General features: G+C 40.4%; 1 pseudogene; it reads left to right on the forward strand.

Moving 5' to 3' along the window:
* Positions 1–13,087, forward strand: part of LOC122446795 — a 64,656-nt pseudogene extending 51,569 nt beyond the window's left edge.
* Positions 13,088–13,488: the final 401 nt, after the last annotated feature.

A 13,488-nucleotide genomic window follows, 5' to 3' on the forward strand; every position in this document is an offset into this window, starting at 1 on the left:
ACAGCCTTGACGTACTCCTTTTCCTGTTTGGAACCAGTCTGTTGTTCCATGTCCAGTTCTAACTGTTGCTTATATTACTCAGCCATTAAAAAGAATGCATTTGAATCAGTTCTAATGAGATGGATGAAACTGGAGCCCATTATACAGAGTGAAGGAAGCCAGAAAGATAAACACCAATACAGTATACTAACGCATATATATGGAACTTAGACAAATGGTAACAATAACCCTATATGCAAGACAGAAAAAGAGACACAGGTGTATAGAACAGACTTTTGGACTCTATAGGAGAAGGCGAGGGTGGGATGATCTGAGAGAACAGCATCGAAACTTGTATATTATCAAGTGTGAAACAGATCGCCAGTCCAGGTTGGATGTATGAGACAAGTGCTCGGGGCTGGTGCACTGGGATGACCCAGAGGGATGGGATGGGGAGTGAGGTGGGAGGGGGGTTCAGGATGGGGAACACATGTAAATCCATGGCTGATTCATGTCAATGTATAGCAAAAACCACTACAATATTGTAAAGTAATTAGCCTCCAACTAATAAAAATAAATGGAAAAAAAAAAAGAGTTCATCTTGACAACATACATAGGATCCATAAAAGGAAAATGATGAATTTCACCTCATCAAAATTTAAAATGTTTGCTCTGCAGAGACCCTGTGAAGAGAATTAAAAGGCACAGACTAATAAAAAGTATTTGTAAGCCATTTATCCAACAAAGGACTTCCATCCAGAGTGTTTATACACAAAACAAAAAAATTCAACCACACACATAAAAAACCCAATTAAAAACTGGGCAAAGGATATGAGCAGGTATCTCAGCAAAATGGATATATGGATAGCAAATAATTTCATACAAATACGTTCAACATCTTCTGTCATTAGAAAAATGCAAATTAAAATCTCAGAGTTATCACTACATTATCAGAATAGCCAAAACTTAAACAGTGACAACACCAAATGGTGGCATGGGGAAGCTGAATCACTCACACATTGCTGACAGGAAGGTAAAATGGCACAGCCACTCTGGAAAGCAGTCAGGCAGTTTTATATAAAACTAAACATGCAACTATTATACACCCATTCCCTCCCAGCCCCTTTCCATTGCAGAGGGAGGGTAGGGCTGAGTGCTCATCATTAAACTGAGTTAATGGTTTGTTTTTAGGCAGCCATTTGAATTTCCTTGCATGTGGGTAGTTAAACAATAGCTGCTACTGTTGTTAAGTCACTTCAGTAGTGTTCGACTCTGCGTGACCCCATAGATGGCAGTCCACCAGGCTCCACTGTCCCTGGGATTCTCTACGCAAGAATACTGGAATGGGCTGCCATTTCCTTCTCCGATGCATGAAAGTGAAAAGTGAAAGTGAAGTCGCTCAGTCGCATCCGACTCTTTGCAACCCCATAGACCGCAGCACGCCAGGCTTCCCTGTCCATCACCAACTCCTGGAGCTTGCTCAAACTCATGTCCATTGAGTCAGTGATGCCATCCAACCATCTCATCCTCTGTCACCCCTTCTCCTCCCACCTTCAATCTTTCCCAGCATCAGGGTCTTTTCCAGTGAGTCGTTTCTTCACATCAGGGAGCCAAAGTATTGGAGTTTCAGCTTCAACATCAGTCCTTGCAGTGAATATTCAAGACTGATTTCCTTTAGGATGGACTGGTTGGATCTCCTTGCAGTCCAAGAGACTCAAGAGTTTTCTCCAACAGTTCAGTTCAGTCTCTCAGTCGTGTCTGACTCTTTGCAACCCCATGCATCACAGCACGCCAGGCCTCCCTGTCCATCACCAACTCCCAGAGCTCACAGTTCAAAAGCATCAATTCTTTGGCACTCAGCTTTCTTCATAGTCTAACTCTCACATCCATCCATGACTACTGGAAAAACCAAAGATTTAACTAGACGAACCTTTGTTGGCAAAGTAATGTCTCTGCTTTTTAATATGCTGTCTAGGTTTGTCACAGCTTCTTCCAAGGAGCAAGTGTCTTTTAATTTCATGGCTTCAGTCACCACCTGCAGTGATTTTGGATCCCAAAAAAATAGTCTCTTGCTGTTTCCATTGTTTCCCCATCCAAATTAATGTGCCATATTTCTGAGGCATTGCAGTGATCTTTCAGAGACACAGACTGGAACAGCAGAAGCTGCCAACCGGCCTCACTCTTTGTATATCTTGTATATCAACACTTAATCCACTACTCTTTCATGTTTACAACAATACTATAGGTAAGTACTTTACAGATGAGGAAACTGAGGCTTAAAAAGATTAAGCAATTTGCCCAAGGTCAGAGAGCTAAAATCTAAAAGCAAAAATGTTAACACACAATCATCTGGCCCTCAAGCCAATGTTCTCAGTTATTCTCTAAAACTAAATATCAAATCAGAACTTTATAACCTTTCTGACCACATAAGGTCAGAGCTCAGATTCCAGAGTGAAACCAAGTAGAATTACTCCTTAGTGGTACTGAGGAGTGTTTGGTTTGTGACCATTAATGATTTCCTGATTCCTATATCACCTTCTGACTTCAGCAATTTGTGTTACCTCTCCAGGCTTCATTTTGCTCACCTATTAAATTTTAAATTAATATCTTCTCAAAAAAAATACATTTCTGCAGATTAAGAGAGATAATGCATTTAAATTGCCTTAGAAAAATGTGACGCTTCCAACCTCCCATCACTGCCACCATTGTTGCCAAAATGTGTCCACTGATAGAGAAATGTGAGACAATAAATCAATTCTAAACATATAAAAACAAAAATACAAATAATACATATTCCTCCTGGGACTGTTAGAAGGAAAACCAGAATACTCTCTGTGGCTTGCACAACACTGGCTCTTTCTTTCTTGGCCTGTCCCGACTCCCAGAGTCAGAACTTATGCCAGATAGCTTTGAATGTGAGCATCTGTTCGCTCTTCCATCAGTCCCCACAAAGCAGTATATGAGCTTGCTGTTGTCTCAGTTAATCCTGTGAACATGAAGAAAATTCCGAGGAGATTTCACTGGAGTTCCTTTTCTATGCACGGAAGCACCTGCCCTTCTGTCACAGCTCTACCATCTGGCAATAAATGCTCTCATGAATCTGTGTACATTGTTTTAACAAATATGGCCCCATCTTTTCACACAAGGAATAATCTGGCAAATTCTGATTCCAAACAGGAGCACTAATGAACATGGGGTTTAGGGAATATAAAGTTTGCAATGACCCATCAAAGCAGACTGTGAGCTCTGGCCCTGCAACAATCCTGCAGAACACTGATTAACACAGAGAAATAAATTGTCATCCACATAGTGACTGCCAAGGATGACAGTCAGCAGATCTTTTTCCTAAATCATTCAGACGTGGTCATCTGGTTTCTCACTGCTTCTTGATGAACCCAAACTCAAGGTCCCCACATCTTTCCCTCCCAGTTTATTTCCAGACTGTCTATACCTTCCCAGCCCTCATTACATGACAGCTCTAGCTATGCCCTTGGAGAAATATTGCCAGCTGATAACCAGAGGGTTTTTTGTTTGGGTTTTCTTTTTTTAAACTACAGTGTTGTGCCCATATCAAGCCTATCTCGGATTCTATATAGAAAGCCAATTTAAAAGTTTATAACCAAAAAAAAAAAAAAAGTTTATATATAACCAATGCAAATTTTTAAAACTTAGCATTGCCCATCTCATTAACTGGCATTATTTTATATACATTTATATACACTCACTCAGGACCAGGTACAGAATATTATTCCATGAAGTTTAAAGTAATGAACAAATACATCAGACCTAAGTTCATTCACTAGCTAATGCTCACTAGAAGTAAACATTAAAGACGTGTTTTTAGACACTTTAATTATAAATCTGACAGTAATAATTTCTGACTCATTAAAATTTTTTGTTCTTTTTAATTAATTTATTTTTTAATTGAGGGATAATTGTTTTGCACAGTTTTGCTGTTTTCTGTCAAACCTCAACATGAATCAGCCATAGGTATACATGTATCCCCACACTCTAAAGCTTCCCTCCCATCTCCCTCCCCATCCCACTCCTCTAGGTTGATCCAGAGCCCCTGTCTGAGTTCCCTGAGACATATAGCAAATTCCCACTGGCTATCTATATATTTAATTGAAACATCAATGAAGATTAAATTATACTTTTGGTGGTTTAGAAACTAAACAATAAAGCTGGAAGGTGCCAGTTTGCAGATGATTAATTCATATTAGACACAGATAGTCACTATATTGCCTTGAATATATATTTTTCACTCAGAAATAAAAATGAGCACATTGATCATGATTTAACAATTTGTAAGGTTCAGGTTTAATTTTCTGCCTTCCCTCAAGTAAGTCAAAACTCACTTTTAATCACTTTTAACAATTCTTAGTTATTAATAATTATTTTAACTAGAAGATTTTGATGTTTTATAAGAGTTCTTAATCTATACAAAATATAGCATTTAGGTTTAGAATATGTTGGTGGTTGAAACCATTCAGGAATTCAATATACAGGCTACTTTATTACCTTTGGAAAATGAAGAATAATTATCAGTTTTCTAAACAGACTTTCATTTATCTAATCTTCTTTGAGCATCTATACTTGCCAGCTACTGCTCTGGGCTGTACTGATTCTGACTGAAGAACAAGACTCTGTCTTTAGGAAGTTGACACTCTACTGAGTAGGATAAGGAAAGACAATGATTACAAGCATAATTTACCTAGATTTTCATTCACAATGGTTATTTCCTTCTCTTTATATTATTCATATTCTTTGCTCATGTTTCGAAAACTGAAATGGCATTACAATCCAAAAATCGTAACAGCATACCAATAAATAAAAATAGATTTTGGCTGAATTTTCTCTGAATAGGAAGTGACTTCTAGTTTGAGAGAATACTGTGTTTCATTTTGCTGAATATGGTGACTAATGTTCAGTTTCTTAATTTTAACATTAATAACAATGGCCAAACTTGATTGATATCTAATTCAGCCATATGACATGAACAATCTAGTTTTGTCTGTATGGCATTTAATCATGTGCAACTATTTTAAATAGATAGGCATTAAAATTAAAAAATTACTCTGCTATAAAACATGTTCATATGAGAATAACAAATTTTGTGTCAATTCATTGCAGTCTGACATTTGTTCTGACTGATTATCCAGTCAAGAGTAATTTGTTCCTTGAATAGCTAGGTTTAACTTAGCTTTCTTGTTTCGAAAATATCACCATCTAATTCAATGTTTACCTATGTTCAGTCACATAAATAGAAACTGTTATAAGCCCCATATAATAAAAAACCCAAATCATACCTTTACAAGCCTTACCTGATGTCTTCAATGGAAAAAGATTTGCTTAAATACCCACACATAAGGAAAAATAAAATAATAGGTGACAGGAATCCTGCAATATGAATTCATGGTTCATTTACCCCTGGTCTTCCCTTTTACTCAGTCTTATTTACCCATGAAAATCTGTTTTTATGTCATCCACTTTATCTCTCAAGTTTTAAAACAATAGATCCCACTATCAATTAAAAATCAAGGTGATGATGTTTGATTCAAATAATTCTGCAACTATGCATTTTATAAAAAAAAAACTTCTTGGCAGAAAACAGGAAGCACCACTCTAAAACAGCACAATTTAAAACTAAAGGTTTTTTTCCAAAACTGAACCAGGAAAAAAAAGAAAATTTGAACAGACCAATAACAAGCTCAGAAATCAAAACTGTAATCAAAAATCTTCCCACAAACAAAAGCCCAAAACCAGGTGGCTTCATAGGTGAATTCCACCAAAAATTTAGAGAAGAGCTAAAACTTATTATATTCAAACTCTTCCAGAAAATTCCAGAGGGAAAATAACTCCCAAACTCCTACGAGGCCTCCATCACCCTTATACCAAAACCAGACAAAGATGCCACAAAAAAAGAAAAATACAGGCCAATATTACAGATGAACATAGATGCAAAAATCCTCAACAAAATTCTAGCAAACAGAATCCAGCAACATATTAAAAAGATCATATCATAACCAAATGGGCTTTATTCCAGGGATGTAAGGGTGTGTATTGTCACTCTGCTTATTTAACTTATATGCAAAGTACATTATGCAAAATGCCAGGCTGGATGAAGCACAAGCTGGAATCAAGATTTCCAGGAGAAATACGAATAACCTCAGATATGCAGATGACACCACCCTAATGGCAGAAAGCAAAGAGGAATTGAAGAGGCTCTTGATGAAGGTGAAAGAGGAGAGTGAAAAACCTGGTTTAAAATTCAATATTCAAAAAACGAAAATCATGGCATCTGGTTCCATCATTTCATGGCAAATAGATGGGGGAAAAAATGGAATGAGTGACAGACTATTTTCTTGGCTCCAAAATCATGGCAAATGGTGACTCCAGCCATGAAATTAAAAGACACCTGCTCCTTGGTAGAAAAGCTATGACCAACCTAGACAGCATATTAAAAAGCAAAAACATTACTTTGCCAACAAAGGTCCATCTAGTCAAAGCTATGCTTTTTCCAGTAGTCATGAACGGATGTGAGCGCTAGACCATAAAGAAAGCTGAGTGCCAAAGAAATGATGCTTTTAAATTGTGGTATCGGAGAAGACTCTTGAGAGTCCCTCAGACCGCAAGGGGATCAAACCAGTCAATCCTAAAGGAAATCAGTCCTGAATACTGATCGGAAGGACTGATGCTGAAGCTGAAGCTCCAATAGTTTGGCTGCCTGATGCAAAGAACTGATTTCTTAGAAAAGACCTTGATGATGGGAAAAATTGAAGGCAGGAGAAGGGGACTACAGAGAATGAGATGGTTGGATGGCATCACCGACTCGATGGACATGAATTTGAACAAGCTCTGGGAGTTGGTGATGGACAGAGAAGCCTGGCATGCTGCAGTCCATGGGGTTGCAAAGAGTTGGACACAGCTGAGCAACTGAACGGAAGGATTCTTCAATATTTGCAAATAAATCAATGTGATATACCATATTAACAAACTGAAAACCACTAGTTTTTAAAAATGATAAAAACCATATGATTACTTCAATAGTTGCAGAGAAAGCCTTTGATGAAATTCAGCATCTATTTATGATAAAAACTCTCCAGAAAGTAGGCATAGAGGGAATATACCTCAACATAATAAAAAGCCATATATGACAATAAACCCCACCAAAGAGCTGCCAGAACATACACAGGACTGGGAAATAGGCTCTTGGAGGGCACAAACAGAATGTTGTGCACAAGGGCCCAGGAGAAAGGAGCAGTGACCCCACAAGAGACTGACCCAGACTTGCCTGTGAGTGTCCAGGAGTCTCCAGCAGAGGTGTGTGTTGGTGGTGGCCTGCTGCAGGGATGGGGGCACTGCGTGTAGCAATACATGCATGGGATCTTTGAAGGAGGTCACCTTATCTTCATTACCTCCACCATAGTTTGGCCCACGGTAAATAGCAGGGAGGGGGCACAGTCCCACTCATCAACAGAAAATTGGACTAAAGATTTACTGAACATAGCCCCGCTCATCAAAAAAAGACCCAGTTCCCTCCTCTGTGTCTCTCCCATCAGGAAGCTTCCAAAAGTCTCTTATCCTTCTCCATCAGAGGGCAGACAGACTGAAAAGCACAATCACAGAAACCTAACCAATCTAATCACATGGACCATGGCATTGTCTAACACAATGAAACTATGAACCATGCCATGTAGGGCCACCCAAGACAGATGGGTCATGATGGAGAGTTCTGACAAAATGTGATCCACTAGAGAAGGGAATGGCAAACCATTTCAGTATTCTTGCCTTGAGAACCCCATGAACAGTATGAAAAGGCAGAAAGACAGGACACTGAAAGATGAACTCCCCAGGTCAGTAGGTGCCCAATATCCTACTGGAGACCAATGGAGAAATAACTACAGAAAGAGTGAAGAGACAGACCTAAAGCAAAAACAACACCCAGTTGTGGATGTGACTGGTGATGGAAGCAAAGTCCGATGCTGTAACGAGCAATGTTATGTAGGAACCTGGAATATAAGGCCCAGGAATCAAGGCAAATTGGAAGTGGTCAAACAGGAGATGGCAAGAGTGAATGTCAACATTTTAGGAATCAGCAAACTAAAATGGACTGGAATGGGTGAATTTAACTCAGATGACCATTATATCTACTAATGTGGGCAAGAATCCTTTAGAAGAAATGGAGTAGCCATCATGGTCAACAAGAGTCCAAAATACAGTACTTGGATGCAATCTCAAAAACAACAAAATGATCTCTGTTCATTTCCAAGGCAAACCATTCAATATTACGGTAATCCAAGTCTATGCCCCGACCAGCAATGCTGGAGAAGCTGAAGTTGAACAGTACTATGAAGACCTACAACACCTTTTAGAACTAACACCCAAAAAAGATATCCTTTTCATTATAAGGGACTGGAATGCAAAAGTAGGAAGTCAAGAAACACCTGGAGTAACAAGCAAATTTGTCCTTGGAGTACAGAATGAACCAGGACAAAGGCTAATAGAGTTTTGCCAAGAGAACACACTGGTCATAGGAAACACTCTCTTCCAACAACGCAAGAGAAGACTCTACACATGGAGATCACCAGATGGTCAACACCAAAATCAGATTGATTATATTCTTTGCAGTCAAAGATGGAGAAGCTCTATACAGTCAGCAAAAACAAGACCGGGAGCTGACTGTGGCTCAGATCATGAACTCCTTATTGCCAAATTCAGACTTAAATTGAAGAAAGTAGGGAAAATGACTAGACCATTCAGGTATGACCTAAATCAAATCCCTTACAATTAGATAGTGGAAGTGAGAAACATATTTGAGGGACTAGATCTGATAGACAGAGTGCCTGATGAACTATGGACGGAGGTTCATGACATTGTACAGGAGGCAGGGATCAAGATCATCCCCAAGAATAAGAAATGCAAAAAAAAAGCAAAATGACTGTCTGAGGAGTGCTTACAAATAGCTGTGAAAAGAAGAGAAGTGAAAAGCAAAGGAGAAAAGGAAAGATACACCCATTTGAATGCAGAGTGTTAAAGAATAGCAAGGAGAGATAAGACAGGCTTCCTCAGGGATCAGTGCAAAAATACAGACCAAAAAAAAAAACAGAATGGGAAAGACTAGAGATCTCTTCAAGAAAATGAGAGATACCAAGGGAACCCATGCAAAGATGGGCTCAATAAAGGAGAGAAATGGTATGGACCCAACAGAAGCAGAAGAACTATACAAAGAACATCTTCACGACCCAGATAATCATGATGGTGCAATCACTCACCTAGAGCCAGACATCCTGGAATGTGAAGTCAAGTGGGCGTTAGGAAGCATCACTATGAACAAAGCTAGTCGAGGTGATGGAATTCCAGTTGAGCTATTTCAAATCCTAAAAGATGATGCTGTTACAGTGTTGAACTCAATACGCCAGCAAATTTGGAAAACTCAGCAGTGGCCACAGGACTAGAAAAGGTGAGTTTTCATTCCAATCCCAAACACAGGCAATGCCAAAGAATGCTCAAACTACCACACAATTGCACTCATCTCACACATTAAAGTAACACTCAAAATTCTCCAAGCCAGGCTTCAACAATACATGAACTGTGAACTTCCAGATGTTCAATCTGCTTTTAGAAAAGGCAGAGGAACCACAGATCAAATTGCTAACATCTTCTGGATCATCAAAAAAGCAAGAGAGTTCCAGAAAAACATCTACTTCTGCTTTATTGACTATGCCAAAGCCTTCGAGACTCTGTGGATCACAATCAACTGTGGAAAATTCCGAAAGAGATGGGAATACCAGACCACCTGACCTGCCTTTTTAGAAACCTGTATGCAGGTCAGGAAGCTACAGTTAGAACTGGACATGGAACAACAGACTGGCTCCAAATAGGAAAAGGGGTATGTCAAGGCTGTATATTGTCACCCTGCTTATTCAACTTATATGCACAGTACATCATGCAAAACCTGGGCTGGATGAAGCACAAGATGGAATAAAGATGGCCAGGAGAAACACCAATAACCTCAGATATGCAGATGGCACCACCCTTATGGCAGAAAGTGAAGAAGAACTAAAGAGCCTCTTGATGAAAGTGAAAGAAGAGAGTGAAAAAGTTGGCTTAAAGCTCAACATTCAGAAAACTAAGATCATGACATCTGGTCCCATCACCTCATGGCAAATAGATGGGGAAACTGTGGAAACAGTGACAGACTTTAATTTTGGGGCTCCAAAATCACTGCAGATGGTGACTGCAGCCATGAAATTAAAAGACTCTTGCTCCTTGGAAGGAAAGTTATGACCAAACTAGACAGCATATTAAAAACAGAGACATTATTTTGCCAACAAAGGTCCATCTAGTCAAGGCTATGGCTTTTCCAGTAGTCATGTATGTATGTGAGAGTTGGACTATAAAGAAAGCTGAGTGCTGAAGAATTGATGCTTTTGAACTGTGGTGTTGGAGAAGACTCTTGAGAGTCCCTTGGATGGCAAGGAGATCCAATCAGTCCATCCTATAGGAAATCTGTCCTGAATATTCACTGCAAGGACTGATGTTAAAGCTGAAACTCCAATACTTTGGCCACCTGATGTAAAGAAATGACTCATCTTAAAAGACACTGTTGCTGGGAAAGATTGAAGGTAGGAGGAGAAGGGGATGACAAGAGGATGAGATGGTTGGATGGCATCACCAACTCAATGGACATGAGTCTGGGTAAACTCCAGGAGATGGTGATGGACAGGGAGGCCTGACATTTTGTAGTCCATGGGGTTGCAAAGCATCAGAAATGACTGAGCAACTGAACTGAACTGATATATGACAAACCCCCAGCAAACATTATCCTCAATGGAAAAAAATTGAAAATATTTCGTCCAAAATCAGGGACAAGACAAGCGTGCCCACTTTCAGCACTACTATTCAGCATAGTTTGGAAGTGCTAGCCATAGCAATAAGAGAAGAATTAAAAGGAATTCAGATTGGAAAAGAAAAATGCAAAACTCTCACTGTTTTAGATGATATGATTCTCTACACAGAAAACCCTAGGGTACTGCCAGATGTGCTGGTGGGGCAGGGCGCTCTCTGTGAGCCCTGGGACTTTTTTTACCCGGGCCTGGATAAAGCAGCGTCCTGCTTGCTGGGCAGCTCACTCATGGGGGCCTAGCTTGAGAGGAGGAACAAGGTGAAGAAGACCAGAGTAGCTGCTCTCTGGACCAGAGAACAGCCAGAGAGGACCAGAGGACCAGCACTCACAGGACCAGAGTGGCTGCTCCACTAACAGAAAACCCCTTTTGAGGTGCTGTGATGCATGGAAGGACTTGGAGCTTGCAATTGGAGTTCTCCCAGCTGAGCAGCAAATTAAAGATAACCTGCAAGAGGTCAAAGCCCAGATTCACTGCTGAATAAGTCACCACCTGGAATGCCTTCGAAGCTGTGAGGTGTGGTTGTATGAACAAGTAGATCTCATCTATCAGCTTAAAGAGAAGATGCTCCAGCAGCAGACCCAATAGCTCTACTGGTTACTGGGCCAGTTCAATTGTCTTATTCATCAACTGGAGCACACCCAAAACAAAGACCTAGCCAATCAAGTCTCAACATGCCTGGACAGGCTGGGCAGTCTGACCCTCAAACCTAAAGATTCAAGTGCCCTACTCTGAAGCCGATATAACTTCCCCATGCCAGGCAATCACCACGTTTGGGTCTCTCAAGACCATTCAAATTCCTGAGCACCTGATGGCTCATGCTAGTTCATCAAATATTGGGTCCTTCTTAGAGAAGAGAGGCTATATCCCATTGCCAGAGCAGAAGTCAGCATCCAGCACCACAGCTCTCCCTCTCAGTGAATGGCTCCTTGGAAGCAAACCTGCCATTGGTCACCAGGCTCCTTACCTACCTAGCACCAATCTTCAGGACTGGCTCAACCAAAAGCAGACCTTGGAGAACAGTCAGACATCTGCTAGAGCCTGCAGTTTCTTGAATAATGTCTGGGGCAACCTAAAGGGTTTGGAAAACTGACTCCACAAGAGTCAGCAACAAGAAGTTTCTGAAAAACCAAGTTATCAAAAAGTCTTAACAGCTATACCACTACCAGTTCTTACTCCACTGAAATTGAAAAGGTTAGCTATCTAGAGCCTCTTGATCAAGATGAGATGGATCTTTCTGGTTGGTTGGTAACTCCCCTAGGAATCCCATAAGCTTGAGAAGCCTGGAAACAGCAGCTGTGAAACCTCCAGTGAGAAGTTTAAGCTCTTGTTCCAGGTGTTCCCGGAGTCCTACAATGTGAATGATTGGCTTGTCAAGTCTGATTCCTGTACCAATTGTCAGGGTAACCAGCCCAAAGGTGTGGAGATTGAGAACCTGGGCAATCTGAAATGCCTGAACGACCACATGGAGGCCAAGAAACCCTTGTCCACTCCCAGCCTGACTACTGAGGATTCACTTGTCCAGAACCACCAAGACCCATATAAAGTGGAAGTGGTCTGCAAAGCCAATGAGCCCTATACAAGTTTTGCAGAGTGCATGTGTGATGAAAATTGTGAGAAGGAAGCTCTGTGTAAATGGCTTCTGAAGAAAGAAGGAAAGGATAAAAATGGTATGCCTGTGGAACCAAAACCTGAACCTGAGAAACATAAAGATTCCCTGAACATGTGGCTCTCCCCATCTAGAAGAGAGGCAGCAGAACAAACTAAGGCACCAAAAGCAATGGCTTCTAGAATTGCTGATTCCTTCCAAGTCATCAGGAACAGTCCCTTGTCAGAGTGGCTCATGACCCCCTCACACAAAGAAGGATGTCCCAACAAGGAAGTGCCTCTTATAGAGGACAGGGATGGCAAACAAAAGCTTACAAGCCCCTTGGCCACTGCCTGGTGTCCCTTTAACACAGCTGACTGGGTCTTGCCAGGAAAGATGACAGGAAATTTTAGCCCATTATCCTCAGGAGAAGACAAGTGGCTACTCTGAAAGAAGGCCAAGGAAGTATTGCTTAATTCACCCCTACAGGAGGAACACAACTTTCCCCTAGACCATTACAGCCTCCCAACAGTCTGTGATCTCTTTGCCTGTATGCAGCATAAAGTTGATTTTTTTTTTAAAGTGATCGTATCGAACCCCTCTACAGATGTGAAGGAATCAAGCACTAGTCAAGCAAATTTTCTACAGATTATCACAAATCCATGAGCTGAATGACTGCGGCTTGTGAAATCATTGTTTTTGGGTCTGATGTAGTTCCTTTCCTGCCCAATTTCGAACTAAAGAGAAATTAGTCATCAAATTATGAGTTACTGTGTAAAGGAAAATGGCTATTTGTTGATGCTTAGGTGATTCGGTTCCTTCTTACAGAAGTATTAATTCACCCCTACACTAGAAATGCATCTTAGTGGGTAGGTCTTTTTCATAAGTCTCCATGGCTCCTTAGATTGGGTTGTTATTAGAAGTACATTAAAACACTGCAGTTTTAAAAAATGAAATAGTTTGATAATCAAAGTGTATTGATGTATTCTAAAGCAGTAAAATTACCCAACCTTT

The sequence above is a fragment of the Cervus canadensis genome, chromosome 8 (assembly GCF_019320065.1).
Source record: "Cervus canadensis isolate Bull #8, Minnesota chromosome 8, ASM1932006v1, whole genome shotgun sequence".
Taxonomy (NCBI): domain Eukaryota; kingdom Metazoa; phylum Chordata; class Mammalia; order Artiodactyla; family Cervidae; genus Cervus; species Cervus canadensis.